This window comes from Microcebus murinus, chromosome 1 (assembly GCF_040939455.1).
Source record: "Microcebus murinus isolate Inina chromosome 1, M.murinus_Inina_mat1.0, whole genome shotgun sequence".
NCBI classification, from domain to species: Eukaryota; Metazoa; Chordata; class Mammalia; order Primates; family Cheirogaleidae; genus Microcebus; species Microcebus murinus.
In genome coordinates, this window is record NC_134104.1 from 53,542,259 (window position 1) to 53,551,295 (window position 9,037).

Sequence of the window (9,037 nt, forward strand, 5' to 3'; positions counted from 1 at the left end):
CACTTTGACCTTGAACTTCCCAGCTTCCAGAACTGTGAGCAATACATTTTTGTTGTTGTTTTTAAATTACCCAGTCGAAGGTATTTTGTTATAGCAGTCCAAATGGGCTAAGACAATAATTAAAAAAATTTAAAGTTGAGCCTAAAAAGTGGTGACAGACTCTTTCTATAATCCATAGATTTACTGGGGAAAAATGTTTTATAAAATCCATGTATAAAATCAAAAATATTGGCTAATATCACAGACACTATTAGAATTAGATATAAAATGCAATAGAATCCAATGATCATCAACAAGATGATATACATCTAGGAATTAGTTAGTAAATGTTATTTTAAGGTCAAAATGCAGATTGAATAAGACATTCTTTGATTAGGAGATTTTTTTCATGCTATTTCTGGAGTTCTGGAGTGTAAGTCCTCAATACTCAGGACTGGTGATGAAATAATAAAAACAGCTGCATAAAAGGTTTAGTATTTTTATTACATGAATATGTTAAAAATAACTCAGATGAAAATTTGCTAGCATCATTTTTTTTTTTTTACTCTTAAGACTAGTGTTTTATGAAACACAATTTAAGAAATGTTGGTTTAGATTTTAATCCTATGGGAGAAAGAAATGACTAGTATGCTAAGAATGGGAAAGACAGTCTCATTTGCAGTAGTGGAAAATGTGAAGGCTAGAATAGAAGTAGAGAAATAATAGATATGGGACTGTTTCAGTAGATAAGGTGAGAGATGATGAGAATCTTAACCAAGATTAGCAGGGCCAATTGAGAGGAGAGAGTTGATCCAAGAAATTTCAAAGTGTTATAACTAACAGGCTTGGTGGTTGTGGCAGATACTGTGTTCCATGCTGAGATCTCTCTTCAAGGATGTTCAGTTGGTCCAGTTTCTGGGACTGTCATTGGCAAACAGTCTTCAGCTGCCAGCCTCTTCAGGGATTGTCTCAATTGCACAGAGACCTTGCTCATATCTAGTGACTTGTGCAGAGCAATCAGCTTTGTGACCTATGCAGTCACAAAGTGCCTCATGCACAGAAGGGGCCCAGTGAGTTGTTCAGTGCTCTGCTTCAACCTTCTTTTTTTTTTCTTTCATTGAAGGCATGGATTATTTATCTCTAATGCAACCTTCTTAGAATTCTTAATTTTTAAACAATGAGTCCTGCATCTTCATTTTGCCCTGGACCCTGCAAATCCAGTACTAACATGGGAGTATAAAGGTTTCGCCATATAGGCCCATCTCAGGGTAACTCTGAAAAGTCACTCTAGCTTCTGAGCTCCCCCTGGAGTCACTTGACACAGTTATTGGGCCCGCATTAGAGCTTGAATTCCCTTCTCCCCCTGCTTAATCTTGCTTGTTTTCTCTTTTTTCTCAGGTATTGGTCCCATGACATTCCTTAATAAACTTTCTGCTCACAAAACTCCATCTCAGAATCCACTCCCTAGGGAACTCATTGTGTAACCTTGATATTTAGATGTGGAAGCTGAAAGTGAGAGAGGAGTCAAGGACAGCTCTGAGGGGTTTTGCCTTGACTTAGTGGATGATGATGCCATTCATAGATAAGGGAGTCTAAAAGAAGAGCAATTTCTGGAAGGGAAAAATAATGAGGGTGATGGATTAGAATTTAAAATGTTAGTTGTGTATATTTAATTTTGATATGAATGAAGACCACCCAGGTGGAGATGACCACTTGTTGGATATTAATCTGGAGTTCTGCAGAGAGATTTGGGCTGAAGTCAGGAGCAGATTCCAAAGAGTGAATGCCATTGTCTAATAATGGTTTACAAAGAGAGGGCTAAGAAGAAACAACTACCACCTAAGAGCTGAGTGAAAAGGTCCAGCAAAAGGATGGGGAAAGAGCCTTCTGGAAGAAAGAGAGAGAACCAGGAGAGAATGTGTGTAGATAGAAGCCTGATTGAAGTGAATTGAAATGAATGGTATTTGAAGGTAAGAAAGGGGAGACCGGCTGGGTGCAGTGGCTCTTGCCTGTAATCCTAGCACTCTGGGAGGCCGAGGCATGCGGATTGCTCCAGGTCAGGAGTTTGAAACCAGCCTGAGCAAGAGCGAGACCCTGTCTCTACTATAAATAAAAAGAAATTAATTGGCCAACTAATATATATAGAAAAAAATTAGCCGGGCATGGTGGCACATGCCTGTAGTCCCAGCTACTCGGGAGGCTGAGGCAGAAGGATTGCTTGAGCCCAGGAGTTTGAGGTTGCTGTGAGCTAGGCTGACGCCACGGCACTCACTCTAGCCTGGACAACAAAGCGAGACTCTGACCCAAAAAAAAAAAAAAAAAAAAAAAAAGAAAGTTAATGATAATTAGAATTATTGAGCCTTAGCGTCCTTTTCTATTTGCGCTATTTCTCTCTTCTTCTGTCTCTCGCCACCGTCTTACCCGAACACCTCCTGGGTTAAAGCCAGACAACCAGGCACTGCAAGAGCACCCAGCTCTTTCTTTGAGTCTACCTTCATTTGCCTCTAGATTTTTCTCCCCTACCTCCATCTCCATTACATTCTCTTTGGCTAAGGGATGCAGTTCTTCCTCAAATACAGAGTCTAATTGCAGCACAATTACAATTGAAACAATAAGGAGAAGCTGACAGTGCTGAGAGTATTCCATATTCATTCTGAATTCCTTGAAGCCGCAGGCGCATATGCTTATGCTCATGACAATATGAATTTATAAGAAAAGGAAGAGAAAAGAGGTCTGCCTGCCCTCCTTACAAAATGGCATCACACATGACCATGAGAGACTGAATATACAAATGAACAATGATTGGACCATATACAAAAATAGAACTCAGAATCATGACCTGTGGCAACCTGCCCAGAAAACCAACTTCCTTATCTACAACAAACAGTTCAGGAAGCCAGCCTCCTATACGTCGTGGGGATCCACTTGGAACATCAGAGAAGATTATTTTAAACTGAAGACATTTGAGATTCAACAGATGCAGAAAAAAGTCTTCTTGGACCTTGTCTTATGAACAGTAGCAACTTCTGAAAAATGAGGCTACTATAAATCTCCTTTCCTGGTGAGTCTTATGGCCATGAAAAAGATGGAAGACCACTCATACCTGCATAAAAAAACATTATAACAAAGTTTTAAAACTCCTGTTTGTTCTCTGAAAAACCCATTTGCGTTTACTAAAAAAAAAAAAAAAAAAAAACCTATTTGTTCTGTCCATAAGAGCCTTTTCTCCAGAAAGTTAGGTATATAAGCCTTTAACTTCAATGAGCCAGCTACTTCTTTGTTGTATGCGAATAGAACTTTTTTTCTCTGTTAATCTGTCTTTTGTCAGTTTAACTCACAGGGCCCAAGTACTAAAGATAAAAAGATAGAGAAAAAATTTTTCTTTTCAAAGTCAGACTTGCTGGAAGCCAGATTGCTATCTCCACTAACAATTCAGGAAGCTAAACAATAACTTCTGTAATAATTGGCCTAGAATGGTCAGGACTTGATTAATAACTGACAGCTACCCTAATTTTTGTCCTTACTTCCAATTTAAAACCAATCAGAGAAAGCCAAATGTGCACCTTTAACCAATCACATAGGATACCCTGCCTCTGAGTTAGCCCTCCTACAGCTTCCCCATGGCAACAGCCTATAATCTGGGCATACCTGAAGCCTTTCTGCTTTCCACTATAAAGCTTTCTCATTTCTCTGTCTGCCTTGAATTACTGCCAGAACACATGTGACAGTAGCTGATGACTCCCTTGATACAGCAAGCTCTAAAAAAGAATAGCTTTGCCTTTCTCATTTGGTTGGCTTTCACTTGTTTCCACAACCATGTGTTTCATTTATGCATTGTAGAAGTTTCTTTGGAATAACTTGCAGAGTAAGCTAAAGAAAGAAAAATATTTATTTGCTATGATACTTTTTATGTATTTTCCGTTTCTTTAAGTTGTCTACTGAGGTTTTGAAATTCTCTTTTGCAGATAGTACAAAAATCTTATTTGAAGCAAATCAATCAATCCTGCATATGGCTGAACGATCAATATGAGGTAGCTGCAAATAAACCTACTATTCTCTACCAGGAGTCCTCAAACTTTTTAAACAGGGGGCAAGTTCACTGTCCCTCAGACCGGTGGAGGGCCTTTGGAGAGTGCAGTGCACATTCCACACATGCGTACTGTGGGCCCAGGACAAGTCGTCGGCTGCTAAGCAGGACAGGCAGGGGCAGCAAAAACCACCCAGAGGGCCGGATAAATGTCCTCAGCGGGCCGCATGTGGCCCTTGGGCCATAGTTTGAGGACCCCTGCAAGCTCTTGGAAAGCTTCAAACAGCACAAATCTTCTGCATTTTAATAAAAGTATTTACACACTGATTTTAGTTGTAAAGAAGATGAGAAAATTCAAATATAAAAAGCTTGGGACTATGAAAATCAAGTGTTTTGTCCAAGTACTTTCTTTTTGTTCAAGGAAAAAGGCCTTCAAAAAAATTTCATGAAGTTTTAAATTTGAAGCACCCTTTTCAATAGCTCTCTCTCTACACACACACACACACACACACACACACACACACGCACACACCCCTCATCACTAAAAAGGGAATAGAGAGTAAATGCCCCAAATTAGCTAATCCTGGAGCAATTAAAATGTCATTAGACACCAGGTAGATTAACATTTGTGCTAATACTCGACACAGTAAGATTTGGGAACCAAGCCTTGCCCTCAAGTACTCTGAATAGTCTAGTGCAAATGCACTTGGACCTTGGGGGAGTTTTGGTGGCAAGGGACTGGCAAGGAATACATCACAGATATTATATTTTATTTTATAACTAAGTTCCTAGTTCAGTGGTGGGAACCTGAGGCACAACTGAGAAGTAACTGGTGATATTTCTTTCCATGAATGCTCCACCCTTAGCTAATCTGGGGCTTTACTTTCTATTCCTTTTTAGTGATGGTGGTGATGGGGTGTGTGTGCTGTAAAGGAAATTGATAATTTGATAAATGGATAATTTTTGTAGAGGGCTACAAGCCAATCTCTTGAGTCTCTTCTATTTTCCAAGGTCTTCTGATTTGCTTTCATATATAGTCTTATCTTTTTTGCTCTTAGTACTTCTATTATTTTTAGAACTGAAGCACATTTAACACATAAAACTAAACATATTCAAAATATTAATACATACTGATTTTTTCTCTCTTGGAATAGTTATTTAAAAAAACAAACTCAAAAAAAGTGGAAAGAACATAATTAGCTTTATCACAGGAGCCAGACAGACTTGCCTTTGACTCTCCACTCCAACTTGCATATAATGATTTTGGGGTTGGTCAGCCTTGTGTTGGTATCTGACCAAATTCAGAACCTCTTTAAACTCCCATTTTCATCATCTTTCAAATTGATACAAAAATATTTATTTCTCACAGGTTTTGGCGAGAATCAACTCTAAAACACATAGAATTGCTCAAAGCAAACAGTAGGAGAGAAATCTAATTCCTCATGTTCCTCTTCACCCCCATCTTTCTTGGTCTTACAAATGCCCAGCTAACTTTCAAACCCGTTATGGTAAGTTCAAGTCTCAAACATCAGTTGTCTCAGCATAATTACGTCCTCATTACCATTTATTCTTTGGGAAACTTATGGTCACTTTTTGAGGTTGGATGTTTCTTTTTTTATGGCAGCCTTCTTGTCATTTCTACTGACTGCCTTAATTAGGAGGAGGTGGCAGTACCTGGTTATATGCCTCACATCTGCTGGTCAAAATATAGGCTTGTTCATAATGGGCTATACCAAGAAACACAGCAAATAAGTCACTTTGTGTTCTATGATCCCTGTCCCACCACACCCACCCGCATACTTATTGTCATGGTTATGAAACTTAGCAGGCTATGAGTTTCTAGGTTTCTTTTGTGATAAAGCTAATTCTCTATTGCAGGAGCAGTAGAGACAGCAGTCTTTTTTCCTGCCCAGAAGTTATCCCTCAGTTAAAACCATTCCCATTTTCTAGATGAATGAGTTGAACCTGTTGATGAATGTGTATGCCTGATTTTAAAGGCACAGGAATTACTAGCTTAAGCACTTGCTCCATTTCTTTGGTGTTAAAACATAGCTACTTATCTGCTTTATCACAACATGAAGTTGAATACACTCCAGCTAGTACAGCCACTTTTAGTGAAGGGTTTTAGCTTGAATCATGATTCCCTCAGGCTCAATTCTTTAGGTATTAGCAGCTTCAATGTGCACAGTACGGAGAGAAACTATGTTTGGGCCTTGGACAACAGTAAATCATTAGGCATCTTTAAAATGTCCAGAATATTTGAATAAATGCAACTGCACTGCAACTTGCTAATGTAAAATATTAGATGTGCTCTAAGTAACAACAACAGCTTGGAGAGACTCTAATGGTCCCTCTTTAATTTTCATGCTGACACCTGGCAACATTTGGAGCTATAAATAGAGTATCAGGGAGGGGGAAGAAAGCCTAAGAGATTTCCTGTTGCTGTCTCAATACATAGAATGAGAAAGTCTTTAAAGAAAGAAGAGAAATCACATCTGGAAAAGAATTAGGGGCCCGTTCTATTGAGGAATGGGCCTGCCACAGGCTCTAGCAGAGTACATTGTAGTTAACACCCTGAATTCTGGTTGGGTTTGCAGGAATACTCATAATTATGGGTGAAGTGGCAGGAAGTTGCTTAATCTTTCCAGGATTAAAGCCTGATTTAGAGTCCCAGGACTCTAGGCTATAAAATTAGGTTTTTCCATTCCCAGTTATCCAATGTTAGAGAAGACTGAAGGGGTAGAGCAAAGAAGGGAGGTAGAGGGTTACAAAATGGTCTTGACTGCATCCTGGGAAAGGATCTAATTAGTAGTGTCAGCGAAATAACCCACAGCCAGAGAGTATTCTAGAAATTCTGTTCAATAGCTGGACTATTAAACTTATTAGTGGGCAGATAGAATCTCCAGTTCTGTCTCATGTGGATTGGCTTCTTCCTTAGTTCTCCCTCTTTCAGAAATCTAGGATCACATGGAGGCAGAAACCATCACCTTTGGTAGACTAATAATCTATTAGTAGGTGTGAGGGTGAAAAGAGAACTGAGAAGGTTAGGCAGACTGGAGTATAATCTCAACTCTGCTTCCAGGCTCCTCATGATTTCAGGCACATTATTTAGGCTTCCCAAGCCTTAGTTTTCAAAAAACACCCACCTCGTAAATGTGCTATGAGAATTAAATGAGATGATCCTTGTCAAGAGCCTAGTGTAGTGAATCCCCTTTAGTTTTTCTATTCCCTTGAATACCAAGACATTTATTTATTGGATAAATTGATTTAACTATAATATTTAGCTTTATTTTTTTAACATTGCTATAAATATATTAATAGAAGAGAAAAAAATCACAATACTCTCTTACTTAGGGGAAACTCTTACAATCTCAAATTTGAGTAAATTTAACCATGTACAGGTCTAAAACATTCCCTATAGCCAGGTTTCTAATCCTCATCTTGTACCAAAGGAGTTTAAGAGATTTGAGCATAATATCTAGCTATGTTAATAGGTTTTCCAAGACTGTGAATTGGCTTATAATACAGGCAGCCCCTTCTTTTCACCTAAGGTTGAAAAACTCAACATTTTTTCTTGAGGATTATAGGATTACCTTTCATACTGCATTTCATAACCTGTTATAAAACCTAAGGAACTCAATAAATGTTAAATAATGATATCAAATGTGAGTTTCCCCCCCCCTTTTTTTTTTAACACAAACGTATTAAACTGTGAATCTCTCTATCCAAGCCATTTACTCTTAGTCTAGCAGAAAAAAACATGGAAGATTCACAACCCTCTTAACTGAACCTGTGACATTTTCTCTGCCTGAGCTGGATTTCTTCTTTCTCTTGACCTCAGCTTTCTTCTATTAACCTATGGTAGCAGCCTCCACACTAGTTTAAAGGTCTATTGCCCCAAATCAAATCTGTCCATGCTATTGAGCAGTAAAAAATAGATTCCGTGTGTTGCAGAACTTAGCAGGGAAAGTTTTAGTGTACCCATACCAAAAAAACCCACCATGATTTCCTTTTAATACCTAACAGAAGCAAAGTGAAGTTTGTTACCGCCTGTTATCATTGTTGAAACACACATTTAACATTTCTAAAATTGGAATGTGTCTACGGCATCATATATGAACTGTGTTACAATCTAGGCCATCTTAAATTAACTGTCAATTAGGGAATAGACGTGAGTAGTAGTTGCCATTGCCCAGCCATGAGAGTCCTACATTATTATTCTCAGTGGAGTGCTTGAAAAACTGCAAATCCTCAACATTTCAATCAATAGATCATTTCAGGAACATTTGAGAAAGACTGTAAGTCCTGATTTTGGATTGGGAATCTTAACATTGACACTTTATAGTAAGATCAGAAAAGCCCTCAGAGATCATAGTGGAATATTCTTTTGCTCTGATAATATAAATATAATAAAACTGGTAGAAAAACTGGGACATCAATGATATTGAGTTAGAAGTGATTTGGAAGACTCAGCCTGTGAATGTGAACGAGTATTAGGAATAGCTCAACCATTTTATTTCACTTACATCTTCTTCTTCTTTTTTTTTTTTTTTTTTTGAGACAGAGTCTCGCTTTGTTTTCCAGGCTAGAGTGAGTGCCGTGGCGTCAGCCTAGCTCACAGCAACCTCAAACTCCTGGGCTCAAGCGATCCTCCTGCCTCAGCCTCCCGAGTAGCTGGGACTACAGGCATGCGCCACCATGCCCGGCTAATTTTTTTATATATATATCAGTTGGCCAATTAATTTCTTTCTATTTATAGTAGAGACGGGGTCTCGCTCTTGCTCAGGCTGGTTTTGAACTCCTGACCTTGAGCAATCCGCCCGCCTCGGCCTCCCAAGAGCTAGGATTACAGGCATGAGCCACAGCGCCCGGCCTTCTTCTTTTTTTTTTAAGAGACAGTTTCTCACTCTGAGGCCCAGGTTGGAGCACAGTGCCACAATCCGCAATTAAAGCAGACTGATACACCTGGGCTGAAGCAATACTCCCACTTCAGCGTCCTGAGTAGCGAGGACAACCATGCCAACTAATTTC